Source organism: Thalassophryne amazonica, chromosome 2 (genome assembly GCF_902500255.1).
Source record: "Thalassophryne amazonica chromosome 2, fThaAma1.1, whole genome shotgun sequence".
Taxonomy (NCBI): Eukaryota; Metazoa; Chordata; class Actinopteri; order Batrachoidiformes; family Batrachoididae; genus Thalassophryne; species Thalassophryne amazonica.
The window spans coordinates 146,366,223-146,386,015 of NC_047104.1; the positions used below are offsets into that span (position 1 = coordinate 146,366,223).

Here is a 19,793-nt window from a genome sequence, read left to right on the forward strand (position 1 = left end):
TTCCTAATCCTGTCCATTCTCGTCACTTCCAAAGAAAATCGCAACATCTTCAGCTCTGCCACCTCCACCGTGTCTAAACCGTACAACATAGCTGGTCTCACTACTGTCTCGTAGACTTTTCGGACTAGTCTTCTCCACCCACTCCACCCTGCCTGCACTCTCTTCTTCACCTCTCTACCACACTCTCCATTACTTTGGACAGTTGATCCCAAGTATTTAAACTCATCTACTTTCACCTCTTCTAGTCCTTGTAACTGCACTATTCCACTGGGCTCTCTCTCATTCACACACATGTAGTCAGTCTTGCTCCTACTGATTTTCATTCCCCTGCTCTCTCGAGCACATCTCCACCTCTCCAGACTAGACTCAACTTGCTCTCTACTGCCACTACACATCACAATGTCATCAGCAAATATCATAGTCCATGGAGACTCTTATCTGATCTCATCCGTTAACCTGTCCATAACCACTGCAAACAAGAAAGGACTCAGAGCTGATCCTTGGTGTAATCCCACCTCCACCTTGAATGAGTCTGTCATTCGGACTGCGCATCTCACCGCTGTCACACTATTCTTGTACATGTCCTGCACTACCCTAACATACTTCTTTGGCACTCCAGATTTCCTCATACAGTACCACAACTCTTCTCTTGGCACCATGTCATTAGCTTTTTCTAACTCCAGAAACACACAATGTAATTCTTTCTGGCCTTCTCTGTACTTCTCCATCAGTATTCTCAGAGCAAACATTGCATCTGTAGTGCTCTTTCTCGGCATGAAACCATATTGCTGCTCACAGATCTTCACCTGTTTTCTAAGCCTAGCTTCTACTACTCTTTCCCATAACTTAATGCTGTGACTGATCAGCTTTATGCCTCTGTAGTTACTGAAGCTATACACATCACCCGTGTTCTTAAAAATAGGAACCAGCACACTTCATCTCCACTCCTCAGGCATCCTATCACTTTCCAAGATTTTATTAATCAATCTGGTTAGAAACTCCACTGCCATGTCTCCTAGACATTCCCATGCCTCCACTGGAATGTCATCTGGACCATTTGCCTTTCCACTCCTCATCCTCTTCATAGCTGTCCTCACTTCTTCCTTACTAATCTCTTGTACTCTCTGACTTACTCTCACATCATCCAGCCATTTTTCTCTCATTTTCTTCATTCATCAGCTCCTCAAAATATTACCTCCACCTTCTCAACACACACTCCTCACTTGTCAGCACATTTCCATGTGCATCTTTTACCACCCTAACTGCTGCACATCCTTTCCAGCTCTGTCCCTTTGTCTGGCCAATCGGTACCAGTCCTTTTCTCCTTCCTTACTATTCAAAGTCTTGTACAGCTTGCAATATACCTTTTCCTTCACTTTTGCCACTTCTCTTTTTGTCTTACACCACATCTCCTTGTACTGTTATCTACTTTCTTCATCTTTCTGGCTATCCCAAAACTTTTTTGCCAACCTCTTTCTCCTCATGCTTTCCTGGACGTCTTCATTCCACCACCAAGTCTCCTTGTCTTCCTTCCACTGTCCAGATGTCACACCCAGTACCATCCTAGCTGTCTCCCTCACCACATCTGCGCAGTACTTTTCCAGCTGTACAAAACTGCTTCCCCTCCATCCACTGCTTCTCTCACCTGCTCGCTAAATTTCACACAGTAGTCTCCCTCTTTCAGCTTCCACCATCTGATCCTTAGCAGAGCCTTAGTAGAGCCCTAAACATCACTTAAGACAGCTCCCACCCTGGCTTTGAACTGTTTGACCTGATGCCCTCAGGGAAGCACTACAGGTGTATTAAGACCAGAACAAACAGACTCAAAAACAGTTTCTTTCCCAATGTGGTAACCATCCTGAATTCCCACATGCACCAACGATAATGTGCAACATTCCATCCCATAATGTGCAATATTTATCATTTTTAACAATGTATATAATAACATACTTATTCTGCAATGTACATACCATCCAGGACCGTGCACCTTACCTTCTAATGTTTACATCATATATATATTTTTTGATACTTATTATTTTATATTGCTGCTTTTCTTCTTACTTGCCTGCACTGATTTTGGAGTTGGATTTTAATCTCGTACATTGTATGACAATAAAAGGCATTCTATTCTATCCCTTGTTGGACTTTCACTCACTTCTTCATTTTTACCTCTAAAGTCATCCTAAAAACCACCATCCTAAGCTGTCTAGCTGCACTCTGTCCTGCCACCACCTTACAGTCTCTGATTTCTTTTAACTTGCATCTCCTATAAAGAATGTAGTCCACCTGTGTGCACCTTCCTCCACTCTTATATGTTACCCTCTGCTCCTCCCTTTTCTAAAAGTAGGTATTCACCACAGCCATTTCCATCAATTTTGCAAAATCAACTACCATCTGCCATTCCACATTTATGTCTCTGACATCATATCTACCCATTACTTCCTCATCACCTCTGTTCTCTTCACCAACATACCTATTTAAGTACGCTCCTATCACTACTCTTTCATGCTTGGGCACACTCTCTGCCACCTCATCTGACACATTACAGAAATCTTTCTCCATCTCACAACCTACCTGTGGGGCATACGCACTGATGATATTCATCATAACCCCTTCAATTTCTAACTTCACAGTCATCACCCTGTCAGACACTCGCCCTGTCCTCTGTATCTTCCTCTGTCACACCAACCACCTGCATGTCCTCCCTCAGCACATCCATAAACCTCCTCTTTGTCCTCCCTCTTCTCTTCACCATTTCTCTTACTATCCTCACCATGGTACACCAACCTGAACCCACCGCCGATGTTCCTGCTCTTACTTAGTCATCCACTTGGTCTCTTGCAGACACAATATGTCTTGCTTTCTCCTCTCCATCAATACCAGCCAGTTCTCTCCCTTTACCACTCATACTACCAACATTTAAAGTCCCCACTCTCATCTCCACCCTTCTAGTTTTCCCTCTTCTCCCACTGTCTGTGGACACGTCCTCCTCTTCTTCTTCGCCCAGCAGTAGCCCAATTTCCACCAGCACCCTGTTGGTCAACAGCACCGGTGGCAAATTTTGTTAACCCGGGCCTGGACCGATTCGGTATGGAAATTCGATTCTTAGTCTGCATGGTTGGGTTGGCTTGTTTTACGCTGGATGCCCTTCCTGATGCAATCCTCCTCATTTTTCCAGGCTTGGGACCAGCACTGAGAATGTACTGGCTGCACACCCCATGTGGCTGAGATTTTCCACTTGCTTTTCATTTTATTTTATTTTATTTTTTATTTATTTATTTATTTTTGCCTTTCATGCAAAATGTTGTCATTACTATGTCAGTTATGTGAATTTTATGACCTTCTCAATAAAAGGTGGCCAAATTTTCAAATATTGCATGCAATTTGGGGCAATTCATAAGCTAAATGACAGATATTTCTCAGTCCCATTTTCTTTCTAATTTTAGTCACAAAAAAGTATATTTTCCCATATTGACAAAATGATGGGCCTATAATCCATAGTCAGTCACACAGATTATTATAATACACCATCTATATACTAACAGACACTTGGATATGTGTGTGTGGGGGGTGTCTGTGTATATATTTTAACATGCAGAGCCTGACGTAAGGTACCTTAACACTTGCAAAAATTTGATATACGCACTGGCACGCAATCTGGCGTGTCAGCGAGTCAACTCCTTGCAAATTGTTATAAACTGTGCGTGTGCCGAGTGTGGCTGCGTGCAAGTGCGCAAGGAAAATTTTGAAATGTTGAAAATCTCTGACACGCTTTAATTTTGTGAACTACAGATGAACATTGCAGAATCTATTCAAAAACACTGTGCCCAGTGTGTCGCACTGCCACAGCGCAGTGCATCTGAACGATGAGATGTTACATCCACAATAATCATCATGTTACAGATACATTATCAACATTATTAACTCATAAGAGAGAATGACAATGCAGCTGTTTTACAAAGCCATTACAATACAAATATTACAAATAATTACCTTTGAGACGATTCCAAATCCGTTCTCCGCCACACATCGTGCATGAGACAAGTTGGAGCTGCAGATAATTTCTCTGTGATTCCAGGAGCGATAAGATATGGTTTCTTCAGTGAAATTCCAGGGAGCAACTGGATCATCCGCTACGAAACAATTATTTCATATAATGCGGCATCCAGTGGCATGAAGAGTGGCATCCAGCGGGACAAACCGGGTCACACTGGCACAACGAACTGTGCGGCTGTGCAGGGATTAAATTTGTGCAAGTGTCAAGGTGGCTATAGGCTATTGAGCTCTTTAGTAGTACCAGTAGTAGTAGAAGTAGTAGTAGTAGTAGTGATAGCAGCTGTCTCTTCTTTTGAGGCTGCTTTCGTCACGCTCTAACAGTTCTCTGAAATCCAGGATACGAGGTGGGATGTGATAGCTTTTTTTGGTGCAGATGAAGTTTTCATTTCATTCTCTGAAATCGAACTCACTCTGTGGCAGAAAATCAACTCGATATTAGAATTTCATAAATTATATATATATATATATATATATATATATATATATATACACACACACAGTGAGGAAAATACGTATTTGAACACCCTGTGATTTTGCAAGTTCTCCCACTTAGAAATAATGGAGGGGTCTGAAATTTTCATTTTAGGTGCATGTCCACTGTGAGAGACATAATCTAAAAAAAAAAAATCTGGAAATTCCAATGTATGATTTTTTGTTAATTTATTTGTATTTTACAGGACATTCCGTGAGACTCCTCAAGCCTAAGACTTCAAGAGTCTTACCAGACACTTCCATGATCCAGACTGTCCAGTTGGACTGAGCCTGACGCCTCTCTGTGACCTTGATCACATCCTGCTGCTTCCACACACCCAAGACATCGGAGCTCTCCACAGCTAAGCTCAAGGTAACCTGGCCAACGCTCTAATTCCTGTATTAGAGTGAACTGTCTTTCCTGGTGTTCCAGATGCTTCATGCGTGGCTCCCACGCTGCCCTGGTTCCTGGCTACCTGCACAGCAACGCCACTTTGGAACTCTACAGCTCTCTGCTCAGAGCGCAGCTCTGCTACATGCCAGTTAAGTTCCTTCTCATCTCAGTGGGATTCCGTTCACACTCGTTCCTGTCTGTGACTGTGCTCAGATAAAGAACTGTTCCAAGAACTCTTCCTAAGAACTGTATGAACTCTGATATCAAACTGTTAAGAACCAAGCTGTCTAAGACCTGCTTAATTGGAACGGTGTCACAAAGCAGCACTTGACCTCTGATCTCTGGATATAATTTATGAACTGTGAACGATTCCTGAACAGTAAAACTTATTTCCTAAGAAGAGAACATTATTTCCAGACCTCTGAAGAATCCTGTGCTGTCTTCTGTGAACTGTGACTGTTTGGTGGCTTCAGTGTTACGAGTGCATTCACTCACCGGTTGCGTCTTCATTTCCCTAGTTCCTGGTCTCACAGACAAGTGTTCCACCTGGTCCTGGTCCCTGCACCCCTGTTATTAGTTCTCCTTCAAAACTGGCTCGGGATACTGCAGCTCCCTATTTTCACCACCAGGAGGTGGGTCATCTCTCCATTTTAGAGGCACCCCCAGCACAGCATTTTATTTTATTCTTATAAATAAATATATTTCCTTTGTAATCATTCCTCTGTCCTGCTCCCTAGCATTTGGGTCCACTGCCTGATACGTCCATTCCGCCCGGACCGCTAACCATACATGATTTGCTTTGGGATTGTTTTCAGAATGCCATTGGGGTGATTCTTTAACTACGGGCACTATTGGCCTTGTAAATGTAATTTCCACCACACCATTGCCTTACAATATAAAGCGCCTTGGGGCAACTGTTTGTTGTGATTTGGCGCTATATACATGTGCTCTGATGTCACTGTTTATCTCCATAGAAACTACCCAAACATCTTTCATACAAACTGTTTAAAGGGACATTACAGTGTTGTGGTGGAAATTACGGCAATAGTGTGGGACAACTACATTTTATTTAAAAAAATCACAACAGTTGTATGACATTAAATACCCCAATTATGTTTTGATTATATTACTGATATTTTATTCAGAGATATTTTAAACATTAGAAAAAAAACGTTTTTTTTATCATTCATTTTATCATTGAAGATCAAAAGTCTGGGTGTGGGACAAGCACAAAAACGGCAATATTTGCATATAATGATGCTGAAAAAAGGTGAAAAAGTCTCATAGACTACTAGAACAAACTTCTTACACACTTTCATTGGTAAAGATAACGATAAAGTGTGAAATTTTCCCCTTTTTTCTGTTTTTCATACAGTATGATCAAAGGACATAAGTGCCCGTAGTCTAAGAATCACCCATTGACTTTGACGGAAAATTTGTAATGACGTCTGTTACTTGCCTTGACAAAGCGATACGGAAGTGCTGTAGATTTTTGGTTGGGCACTGATAGCTGGGCCCACAGACCTCTTTACCCGGGGGGGTGGGCCCGGTGAGCAAGCCGTACGTGACTGGACTGGGGCGCGGTGGGATAGGTGCCATCCATCTGGAAATCTCGCAGAATGTGCTCGCAAACAGCGACCCTGATTTCCTGTGCACTGTCATCACTGGTGATGCGACATGGGTTTATGGGTATGACCCGGAAACCAAATTTCAGTCATTGCAATGAAAACATCCACCAACACCGAGGCCAAAAAGTAAGGCCAGAAAGCGTATGACCAGCGTATGCGTATGCACCAGGAGGCCAAAATATTAACAAAGAATATTATCGGGAGGTCCTACATCACCTTTACGATGCTGTGCATCGCAAACAAACGAATCTGTAGACAGCAAAAAGTTGGCAGCTCCATCATGACAATGCAAGTGCCCATTCTGCTCAGCTAATTCAGGCTTTCCTGGCCAAACACAGCACTCCTATGATTCGTCAGGCGATCTGCTCTACTGACATGTTCCCTCTGATTTTTGACTGTTCCGCAAGATCAAAACAATAAAAGGGACTCTATTTGAGTCGCAAGAATGCATCATGTAAAACGCGACGACCCACCTCAACACCATTCCAAAAGACGCCTTCCAGAAGTGCTTCCAACAATGTCAAAAACTCTGGGAGAAGTGTGTGCAGTCTGAAGGAGACTACTTTGAAGGAGATGAGGATTTCAGACTCCCAGATGAGTGATTGTACTTTTCATCATTAAAGGTTGAATACTTATTACATGCACCTGGTATATCAAATGAGGTTTAAGGATTCTAGACTTAGTGTGGTTACAGGTTTCATTTATAACAAGGAGGAGATTTTTTTTTTTTTGGTTGCAGTTGTGGCTTTGGTACACCTCAACCAAGATTTTTGCAGCCAGATGAATGAAGGTGAGTTCTACAAGAACAATGTGCCTTACAGTGAGGTGAGCGCTCTGTAATTAGCAGAACCACAGACATGCTGTGTTTGGCAGAGGACGGGTCTGAGCTTGCTGCATGCCTGAGCTAATGGAGCTCCACTGATAAAGGCTTCATTAAGGAACACACAAACAGCTCCAACAGCCTCTGTTGCTGCTGTGACAAAACAACATTTTGAATGAGGCTTCTTGTCAGGACCGATTTGGCTTGACCATTTAAAAAGACGCGGGTGTAGTGATTGGGGTGAAACAGTGATTTATAACTGAATACCAGACAGTTTTAGAGTGTGGATCATTATCATTACTTCAGATCCCTTTACAGCTCTCTCAGCTTGGACAAGACTTGGAGTGAGGCTTGTTGCATGGGAACATGTACAACTCATTTATTGTTACAGAGCACATCATATTTTTGTACGTTACAAAAACTTTCACCCCAGAGATGACATACCAATGATGCAGATCAGCTGTTTAATGGAATGTCACTAGTTAAGTTATAGTTAAGATGTAATTACTACTTAGTCATCTATTTCTTTTAATGTATTTGATATCAGGGTCCATTAATGATACCCAGAGATGGTATGTCACATTTGTGTACGTCACACTCTATAGCATTCCACTTGTAACAGAACCACTTGGAACTATGCCATGAGTTAGAGTGCACTGTTTTTTGGTTCTCACAATACATCTTGTAGATCAGTAGACAGTCTTGTGGACAGTCCCCTTGGTTCAATGATTACTTACATGACCTCAAGCATAAGGCTAGAGGTCTAGAACAGAAATGGTATAGTTCAAAATTAGAAGTATTCCACCTTGCATGGTGTGATGCTATCTTACGCTATAAGCATGCACTACTGGCTACAAAGTGACCTATTACTCTGATTTGATCAACAAAACAAGCATAAGTCAAAGTTCTTGTTCGACACGGTGGCATCACGTCTTCATGGACAGCACCTGTAGGTCACTCTCCCTTTACAGGACAAAACTTCTTGGATTACGTCAAGAAGAAACAGACGACATTCAGTTAAACATATCTCAGCATGCCTTAACCCAGCCACTACACCCTGCTATTGAGGTGGGTGCCATTACTGAGGTATTACCTAGATTTACAGAATTTGATAGTATCTCACTAGGCATGCTGACAAAACTCGTAATGTCTTCAAAAGCACAACCTGCTTATCTGATCCTATACCAACAAAACTGTTTAAGGGCCTGTTGCCCACTCTTGGGAAATTATTAATCTCTCATTAACCTCTGGATCTGTTCCTAAATGTTTGAAATCTGCAGTGATGAACCTGTTTATGCCCAGATTTTTTTTTTTTTTAATAAGTGGAAAAAGTTGCATTAGTACCTTTGAGATTTTTATTGAGTAGAAAATGACAGTGATACACTTTGGCAAGACTTGTTACCAGTGGGGCAAAATGGGTTGCAATGGATTCAGACACCACTATGGTTCTGGTGCTGTTAGATCTCAGTGCTGCATTTGATACCGTGGATCATCATTTTCTACTTGATAGGCTGGAAATCATTTAGGGATTACTGGGAGTGCACTTGCATGGCTGACATACTTGACCAGTTGTTCTCACTGTGTTTGTACAGTAACACTACCTCTAACCTTAGTGACATAAATTTGGGGTTCCACAGGGGTCCGTCTTAGACCCCTGCTTTTCTCCCTTTATATAGCACCACTTGGGCACATATTGCGGCATTTGGGATTACCTTTCACTGCTATACTGATGATACTCAGTTATACATGCAGAAACTGCTGGTAATCTCGTTCACATAAAATCCTGAGAAGATTGCCTTGCATCAGTGAGAAGTTGGATGTCTAGAAAGGTCCTACTTTTAAACTCTGATAAGACTGAAATGATGGTTCTTGGTCCAGTGAGACATCGCATCAATTTGACCAGTTAACGCTTAGCCTAAGCTCGTGTGTCATACATCACACTGACAAATGAGGAACCTTGGGGTAATTGTTTGATCCTACATTGTCCTTTGACCTCCACATTAGAAATATTATTAGGACTGCATTGTTCCAACTGCTAAATATAGCGAAGATTCGTCCCATCCTGTCTATGGCTGATGCTGAGACCCTGATCCAAGCATTCATCTCTATTAGATTGGACTACTGCAACGTTCTATTTTCTGGTTTACCGCAGTCTAGCATTAGGGCTCTCCAACTGGTTCAAAATGCTGCAGCCAGACTTTTGACATGAAGCAGAAAGTTCGACCACATTACACCCATTTTGGCATCCCTTCACTGGCTTCCAGTCCCAGTGAGATCAGATTTTAAGGTTCTGCTACTAGTCTATAAAATTGTTCACGGACTGGCACTTCCCTACCTAGCTGAACTAATTAAACCTCACGTACCAGCCTGGGCTTTACATTCTCAGGGTGCATGACTACTTTGTTTCCCTAGGGTGAATAAGAAGTCTGCAGGTCATAGAGCTTTCTCTTATTGTGGCACAGTTCTGTGGAATGATCTCCCTGCGTCAATAAAACAGTCAGATTCTGTGGAGACTTTCAAGTCCAGACTTAAGATGCACTTATTTTCCCTTTCATATGGCTAGCATACTAGTATAGTTTTGTTTTATGCTTTTTACTCTTTTAATTCATTTTATTAGGAAACAGAGCTTGCCGCGGCCTCAACTTTACCTAATTCTGGGTCTTTTAGTGATGCTTAAGGCTAGTGGCCGGCGATCACCTTAGTATTTCCCATTTTTCTTGGTATTTAATGCTGGCAAATTATACTGTATTTCTTGTCTTTCTGATGCCTGATTCTGTGTTTTTTTTTTTTTGACAGTTCACTCATCTGGCATAAATGTTTTATTATTGCTGTTAACAGCTCTCCCTGCATCCCACAATCAAGTTTTATGTCTCTTTTTTCAGGACAACCTGCGCTTTCATAATATATATGCTTTTGTTGTGTTTATAAGTGTAATAAAGGTTTACCATCAAAATAAGAAAGAAAGAAGTAAAGCGGAAAATAATTTTCCACACACATTTATTCAAAACACACAGCAAACTATAATAAACAACTGGTTTGACACTTTATAAAGGTAATTTGAGGCCATGTGTGAAAGGCTGTACAACAAAAAGGTTCAACAATAAACAACAAATGCACATTTTGAACATATATACAAAAATGGTCTATGCGTTTTTCATCTTCATCTCAAAGCAATTTCTGTCTGCTATTACACAAAGGGTTACAACACAAACGTCTACTTCTACTGTGTTTTGGACTGTTCTGTGCTGCTCTAAAGCCGCTATCATTCACACTTTGGCCCACTTTGGCTCCTTACAGTCTGAGGAGCGCCCCCGTCGCTCCATTGATATGGTAAACAGTGCTTTACGCTGAGAAAGCACAGAGGTATCCAGGAACATTCACAGGCAAACTAGTGGAGCAATCCTGATAGTTACACACTCTTTGTTTGAGCATGTGATATTGTGATCAGAAGCTCTCCGTCTGCTCCTGCTTTCACTGATCGCTGTGCGTAATGGCACAGGGCACACTGGATGTACTCATTGGAGCACCCAGGGGCTATTCAAACAGGCCAACTAGAAACATATCACTCCTGAAAACGATCTTTGGCTTTCACGTGAGGTAATCTGCCCTACGATTGGATTTTGGAAAACCATGTGATGGTGAACCAATTCCGATTGGATACTCACATTGTGCACGTCATCACATAGCTTCTATGAGGAGTACAAAGATGGCCAATGGCTGGCTGGAGAAAGTCCGCGGAGTTAACCTTTCAGCAAAAAAAGTAACTTTCTATCTCACATCATTAAAAAGTTATTTATAATTTAGTACAGCTTGGTCTTAGCCATCGTATATGACGGCATTTGGCCCCAGAGGGTTAAGGTGCAGCTCCATCCAGAAATGGGAGTTGTATTTGTGCTGGAGACCCTCCCGCCCTGTGCACCAACAGCATATCCTGTATATTAGTTTTGTGAATTGTTTCTGTGAATTGTTCTGTAATTTGTGTCTGTAGCATGGCCCAAGCAGCGAGTCACCCCTTTGAGTCTGGTCTGCTTGAGGTTTCTTCCTCAGAGGGAGTTTTTTCTTACCACTGTTGCTCTGGGGGTTAGTAAGGTTAGACCTTACTTGTGTGAAGCACCTTGAGGGAACTCTGTTGTGATTTGGTGCTATATAAATGAAAATAAATTGAAAATTGAAAACTAAGTTCGTAATGCATTACGGCATCACTGTTTGGCGCTACATAAAAATGAAATAAATGTAAAAAAAATGTAAAAAAAAAAAAAAATTCATCTTCCTCTTCTATGACAGGTGAAACTTACAGTATACTCTGGTGCGACTTATCCTGCAGAAAGTAAGGTGGGTTCAAGAGTAAAAGGAGCAAGCCTTTACTTTTGGGCATATCAGATGTAAATTGTACAAAAAGATATACAAGTCATAAAGGGTTAAGTAGCCTGCTCCAAGTAAAACAAGCCCTTTTCTTTCCTCACTCTCATTCTCGGGCTGTGAGTTACGCTGCTCAGAGCATTGGGCCACCAAACCTCAGACGACTTGACAGGTTAACGCCAGCAGTGCCTCCTTCTCATGGGGTCAGAGGTCAGGTATACCAGCTTACACAGGCACTTCACACATAAACAAGTGAAGGATGAAAAACAACCAAAGGTTTGGGTTTCCCTGGCAAACATAAAGCGGTGGAGTGGCGTGCGGAGTTGGGTTTCCCCCTTGCACCTGCTGCACTTCCCTCCTCCTTTTCCTTCTGACATTCAGGGAAGTCTGAGTTCCACAAACATCATTACCAGCTACAATAGTCAGTCTGTGCTATAAATGAATCTTCCAGCTTCAGTTTCAGCATTAGACCAAGACTCAGTGAACTGAAGACCACATAGAAAATCCTTTAAATGCAGCTTTAAATCAAAATGGCAATCTTATTCTTTTATTCAATATGAGTGCACACATAATAATGGACCTTGACCACACTGCATATGCATCTATTGTTCCATATATATACAAGGTCAATTAGAAAAGTATCCGACCTTATTATTTTTTTCAAAAACCATATGGATTTGAATCACATGTGATTACATCAGACATGCTTGAACCCTCGTGGGCATGCGAGAGTTTTTTCACGCCTGTCGGTTACGTCATTCGCCTGTGGGCAGTCTTTGAGTGAGGAGTGGCCCACTCTCTCGTTGTTTTTTCATTGTTTAGGAATGGCTCAGAGACTGCTGCTTTGTTTGATCAAAATTTTTTCAAAACTGTAAGGCACAACTGAGTGGACACCATTCGATAAATTCAGCTGGTTTTCGGTAAAAATTTTAACGGCTGATGAGAGATTTTGGTCTGGTAGAGTCGCCGTAACGGCCCACGGCGCCTGACGGCGATCTGCGCTTCGAGGCGGCAGCGTCTCGCCGTTTCAAGTTGAAAACTTCCACATTTCAGGCTCTGTTGATCCAGGAAGTCGTCAGAGAACAGAGAACTTTCAGAAGAAGTCGGCATGAGGAGTTTATTCGGACATTCCATTGTTAACGGACATTTGTAATGAAAGAATGTGCGGGCAGAGTCGCATGTCGGGCCGGACCCGACCACGGGGGGTCCGCGACAGGAAAAACACCTCCGTTGGAAACCTTAACGGGCAAGTTGGAACATGCCCAAGCTGTTAAACATTCTCAGTTACTCACTTGTTGAAAGCCATCAAAAGCTGCCTGAATTTTACACATGGTTTTCAACACAGAGGTGTTTTTCCTGTTGCGGCGCACACAGATTTGCCAAGTTGTCACGGAAACAACTCGGCGAATTTGCACGCACGTCTTTCATTAAAAAATGTCCTTAAGCAGTGGAATGTCTGCATAAAGTCCTCATGCCGGCCTCTTCTGAATCTTCTCTGTTCTCTCATGACGTCCTGGGTGAATTAAGCCTTAAATTAGGATGTTTTCAGGTCGAAACAGGCCGACGACGGCGCCTGGAAGCGCTGCACGACGTCCCGCTGCGTGGGAAGTCCTTACACCGACAGAAACACCCCATAATCTCTCATCAGCTGTTAAACTTTTCACCGAAAACCAGCTTAATTTCTCGAATAGTGTCCACTCGGATATTCCTCACAGGTCCAGAAAAATTTTTGATAAAGCAACGCGCACCGTCTTGAGCAGCGTGTGAAACAAAGGAATTCAGCCAAGAGGGCGGGACCACATCTCACTCAAGGCCTGCCCACAGGGAAATGACGTCACCGACACACGTGAAAAAACTCACACATGCGCACGAGGGTTCAAGCATGATTGGTGTAATCGCACGTCATTCAAATCCATATAGTTAAAAAAAGTAAAAAAAATAAATAAAAGGGTCGGTTTATTATCTAATAGACCATGTATATATATATATATATATATATATATATATATACACACACACACATATATACATACCAATAAAATATCAGTCGTGAGACTGATAAGTGCAATTTCCTGCAAAAATAATAATCTTTAAGTGAAATTTCAAACAAAAATAATAACCTTATAGACAAGATTACTTACTGAAAGACATAAAAAAGCTTCCTTAAATGTCTTTAAACACACTTTTGAGTGGCTATTGAAAACACAACACAATTATGTTTAAAAAAAAAAAACTACTGGCAGCTGCCAATGCTACCCCTCAGCCTCCATGGAGGTGAAATCCCTGTGTGGCAGAATTCCTTTGGTGTCACATGACGGAGGTCTTGACCTGATACACCTTTCCTCTAAGTTTAGTGCTAGGCCTCTCCATTCCAGAGCAATCATGCCTAGAAAAAGTTATAAAATGTTGGTGCGTGACTTTGACCTTCCATTTATGAACTTGATGGAGGTCTTGACCTGACATGCCTTTCCTGAAAGTTTGGTAATTGCGCTAACAAGTCAAATGTTGATGCCACACAATGCCTCCCTCCCCAGTCACCGGGGTAATGACAACATCCCTTGCCGATAAGCTGAGGCGTAGAATTTCTCAATGAACCTAAGTTTTATAATTTGCTCTCCAAAGGGTTTTTTTTCTCTCCTGTATAAAGGCACAAGGAAAGTAAAAACAAATCAACCAAGAAACTTTCAATTATAGTTTCATCCTTTCATTAAGTTAAAACTAGCCAGTGAGCCAAGCAGACGTCTGATATATAGCCTGGCCTTGAGGATGCGACTGGCTCATCTCCCTCTCCCAGTCACATCCTCACACTCTGTGACCCTGAAAGCGTCTGAGTGCTTTTAATTATTATAATTTATATTACATATAAATTATATTTATATATAATAAATATCAAATATAATATTATATAGAATAAAATATTAAATATACGTAATTATTATATTATTACAATAAAGAAGAAATTAGAATTAAATATGATAAAAATTAAATAGAAAAAATGATTGATACTGGACACAGTAATTAACAAAATACACATAGGACCAATTTTGGGTACCCAGTGACTGTACCGCTATCAAGGATGTTATGTTTTGCTGCTGTTTGTTAGTTTCTTTGTTTTTTGTTGGCACTACCTCACAAAGGACAATATCCTCACATTTTCAACAGAATGTAGTAGATATCAATATGCTCTACCAAACAGATGAGTTGACCATTAAAGAGTTAATGTATTTCAGTGGAATTGGTTGAAGAGTTGTGCCTTGGGTCAAACAACATTGATGATGTTTTGCTGCAGATCAGGGATCAATAACTGGCTCTTGCCTTTGAATTTTTTTTTTTTTATATACATTCCTTTGATCCTCAGTGATGAAAGTGGCCTGGGGGGTGGGGACTAAAAGAAATCTTACTTTTCTTCATGACATTGGGGCCGCTGCAGCTAGTGGGGGTACAGCGGTTAAAACTACATGTAATTTGGTGCAATCTGGTGCAATAATAAGCTAAATGAGAGCTATTTCTCTGTCTCATTTTCTTGCTCGTTTTAGTCATAAAAACCATATTTTCTCATATTGGCAAGATGTCAGAACTACAATTCACAGTCTGTCACATAGATTAGAATATGGTGTTATTACTATTCCATAAAAAAATCATATATTTACATTGGACTGTTCTCTCTCTACATTTATCCAAACATCTGACTTCAGCAATTTGTGCTTTTATAACAACTGAAAATTTGATCCAAGTAAAGCTTCACCTGCTGTTCATTAAGTTGACAATTTTTATTTATTTATTTATTGAGGATTTATTTCATTCATTTAAAAGAAAAAGAGAAAAGCAAAATTAACAAAACATTACAAACCACTGAACGAAAAGGAGCAGTTTGGAAGAACAATAACACTTTTAGTTCTCAGGGACACTGATTTGTGTTTAAATTCGATTCTTATTCACTTGTATAAATGGGAAAAGCAATAACATGGATTTTTCCGTCCATTGATGACGTCAGCATTTCTGGGATACTGACAATTTATGTCGTGCAAAAGGACAGACAAACATTTTTCACATCATTTGACTTTTAGAGCTTGTAAAATGTTTATCTTTTCCTCCAGTTGGATATTTCACACCCAGGTAACAGAACAAACCATAAAATGCAGATTAAGCAGGCTACAGTTTGTATGGAGACAATTTGAAGTAAATTCTTCCCAATGGCAGATTTTGAAACATGATATAAAAATCTAAGACTCACTGGGAGTGTTAGCTTTTCTGTATAAATGATTATTAAAAAAAAGCTGGGTCAGAATTTTTTCTTGTAATTTCAACAGGGTGCAGCGTTCACAGTCAAATCTGTAACGGCGCCTCTCATTTGCTGCTGTGTGGACGAGCGGTGGCACGTTACATTTATCCTTCAGTCTCAGATCCGGATGCTAAAACGTGAGACAATATCCACTGTGGTGTCTCAGAGACATTTCAAAACAATTTACAAATACAAACATGAATTCAGACCACAGACTAAATCAGACGTGCCGCCAAGAAAACAAACCTAACCCGGAAACGTTCGCCACTAGGCACATGACGCAACCAACCAATAAGAGGCCAGAATAGTGCACTGCTTTGTCCTAAGCCTTGTGATTGGCTGCCAGAACCAGTAAACATCAAAATGGCCGACAGGAACAACTCTGAGAACATTCTGCTTTAATCAGTTTGCTTAATGTTGCCGAAATTTCCACTCCCCCCCAATTCCAGAAATTTCCAGAAATCTTTCATCACTGGATCCTGATCCCGTTTGTCCTTTGTACTTCGACCTCTCAACCAGATTTATTTTATCCTGTCATCAGAAGTGATTCATTTGGTAATCGTGCAAAGGTCAGGATCTGCCCCTTGATCGCAATTCCTTTGAAGCAAGATGGCAGACAAACAGGAATGAAAACATACTACACCCATCATGGAATGATCAGTTAGGTGTTCAACAACCAGCCTCAAAGATCAGCGGTCAGGTTTAAAGGCTTACAATTATGATCAAAGATCAGAAGATAAAATATTGATCAGGATCAAAGCTCAGCAATCACAATCAAAGCTTAGCAATTCGGATCAAAGGTGAGAGATTGGAATTGCATGATTGTCAATCCATCACTGTACTTTGGTCCATATTTAGATAATAAGCCATGACCTAGTGAACAGATGAGAAAGTATTGGAATTTGGTTTTGGGGCTAACCTTAAATTAAAAGTAACTGTTTGGCTTTGTGCAGGAGTACATGCCCTCCGATTCCATTGTAGCTTGAACAGTAGCATTAATTCATATTCAATATCAGTTCTTTCTACCTTTGATTTCATAGTAAAGAATGACTGGCCTTTGGAATTTAAATATGACATGAAAACTGTAATAAGTGGCGCTATGCAGAAAACCAACACAAGTGCCATCTCACATGTAAGTGTGGGATGTATTTTAATCACTGTACTGATTCATGACTTTAATACCAATTCTAAAACTCGCTCTGCTGACCTGATGATGTTTCAACCAAGACCACATCCTTGTGTCTTGTTATTAGATTTTTCTATGTTTGTCTTAACTTGCTTGTGTAGTCTTGTGTGTTGTATTGGTGACCTTTACCCTCTCTGACATGCAGTGATAATCAGTAGCAAATCCAACATTATAGCCTCTAATGGAAGTGTCATTCTGGTCAACCACTGTGGCAACAAAGGAGCAACTCATTCATGAGATCTGATTTTGCATTTTGACGTATGCTCGAGCTGCAGAAAAAAAAAAAAAAAAACAGACCACAGACAACATTGCTGTAAAGTAAATCTGAGCTGAACTACTTGAAATTCACAAAGTAAAAGATGTGGATTTGAGCAGAGAGGATCTGCCTCCATCTCTTTCTGAGTAAACATGTGCTGCCCTCTGGCACTGTGCTACCCACCCACGCCGACTGTAAAAATAATATGACAATTGGCTCACAGTTTACATGCACGCACGCGCGCATGTGCACACACGTCTGTCTATTTCTTTATGCCCCGGCCTGCCTACACACTGCACATTGGTATAGAGACAGTATGCTTCAGGACAGCAGAGGGTGAAAGGCGTCGCTGGGAATCCGACGCTTTCTGTTCTTCCGCAGCAATAAACAACACTTGTATTGTCCCTTAGAACAAATGCACAACAATGCATCTGTGCAGGTCCACAGGGCTGCTCACAAACACAGATGGCTGCTTTGTCAGTGGCTGAGTTTTCTGCATTTCAAAACTTTCTCGCAAGCGCTGATTTGAATGAATAATGATCCCCCGCCCACTAAAACCCTCAAAGGTCAGTACGCTGACATGGTGATGCATTATAACTACTGAAACACTATTATTAGCCTCTTCCTCCTGTTGCACTCAAAGCTGTGTATCCCCTTAATATTCCCTTTCATTAAGTGAAAATGAAAGATGGCATCAATGATATGTAAAAGTCACATTTCCAGACCAGCTTCAAATACAGACAACTTGGACTGCAAATTAAGAGAGTGGGTGGGGGGCAGAAAGATTTCTGATTTGCATGATACTGCAATAGGGCAACTTGCCAAAATTACACTTTACTATGATGATACAGGCAACAGAGCCGTTGTACATTTGGAACAAGAATCTGTATTCGGAAGCGCTCGATATTGTTTTGAAATATATGAACTCCAATCTGTGCAAGCTTCTCTGCTTTTCCTTCTCTCTCTTATTCCTACGCACTGGAAAAGTCTAGGCATGTAGAATATCAAATGCATTGAGAAAATACATTAACCCTTTATCTACGGCGATGGCGCCCACGCCATATTTTCCATATGCGTATTTTTTTACCGTAACTCCGCCATAGTTTGTCCAATCCGAATGATTCAAAGTGCATTGTTAAGCTAACACAAAGGGCTTTCCGATGATATATGGTATATTACGGTAAATGTAAGCCTGTGACGTCATAACGCAGAGGAAAAACACGGAAGTTTCACACGAGAGCGCCGCTGATTCTCATTACCGTAAGTTCTCATGTAAGCCCTCAATCTGAAAAAAATCAACACTGACAGCAAGCCAAGAACCCGTGGTTTCCAACAGTATGCTATATGTTGCATATATTATGGTAACGGTGACTTTTGAAACGAGGGAAAAGTATGAAAAAGAGCGCAAAAGTGACAGAAAAGTACAGAGACAGACAGCAAACATAAATGTAGTCATTTTTGAGGAAAAGGCAGGGTGTTAGTGTCATTTGTGAAGGTGTGTGTGCGTGTTTGTGTGGGTGTGATGGCTCCATCAGCCACAAGCCACTGCCCGGTGCCAACAAGCAGTGGAATCCCAACTTGCCAGCGATCCACAAAGGGGCGGCGTTCTTGCAAGGGTTGCAAGAGGTCAACCTGCTGGATGTGCAAACTTTGTAAAATTGGCCTCTGTCTTCAGCCAGACAGAAACTGTTAAGAACAGTACCACACTGACTGATGTAGTTTAGATCTAATTGATTCTTGATTATATATTTGTATATAGTTTGACACTTTGTTTTATTCATATTGTATAATTTTGCACAAAATGAGTGATCAAATGAGTGATTTATTGCACATTTTAATATTACAGATAATAATTGATATATTTATATATAGTTTTGTACTTTGTTTGTTGTTATTCATATTGTTTGTTTCTGCACTTTAAAACTGGTTACTTTATGCATATTTCCGCCTTGTAAAATGTTTACTTTTGCACTGCTTCTGAGTTCTAGACACACAAAATTAATTATTTTGATTGTAAACACTTACAGCTTCCTGTTAAAAATGTGAAATCCAAGCTTCCTTTACATAATCAGTTTTCACAAAAAAACTGAAAAAAAATCAAGTTCGTTTTTGTATTTTTTGCTCATTTTAAATGATAAAACTTACAAATAATGTGTATAAATAGTTAATCAGGTGTAATATAATTGAAATTCAGGTACTCTTGGAAAAGGGTACCCAAGCACACAAATATATAACATTATTTCTTAATTTTATTGCTATAATAAAAAATTATAACCAATCGTCCATTTATAGCCTTAGTAGGTAAAGGGTTAAACAACTTGATATTCCAACTGGCAGATCT

At 40.7% G+C, this 19,793-nt stretch overlaps 1 long non-coding RNA gene across 1 annotated transcript; it reads right to left on the reverse strand.

Annotated features, from left to right (window-relative positions):
- Nucleotides 1–4,190: 4,190 nt before the first annotated feature.
- Nucleotides 4,191–19,428, reverse strand: LOC117503159. The gene is made up of 3 exons (XR_004558501.1): nucleotides 19,417–19,428; nucleotides 13,239–13,241; nucleotides 4,191–4,275 (listed from the first exon to the last, which is right to left on the reverse strand). It is a non-coding gene; the product is annotated as an uncharacterized LOC117503159 (long non-coding RNA).
- Nucleotides 19,429–19,793: the final 365 nt, after the last annotated feature.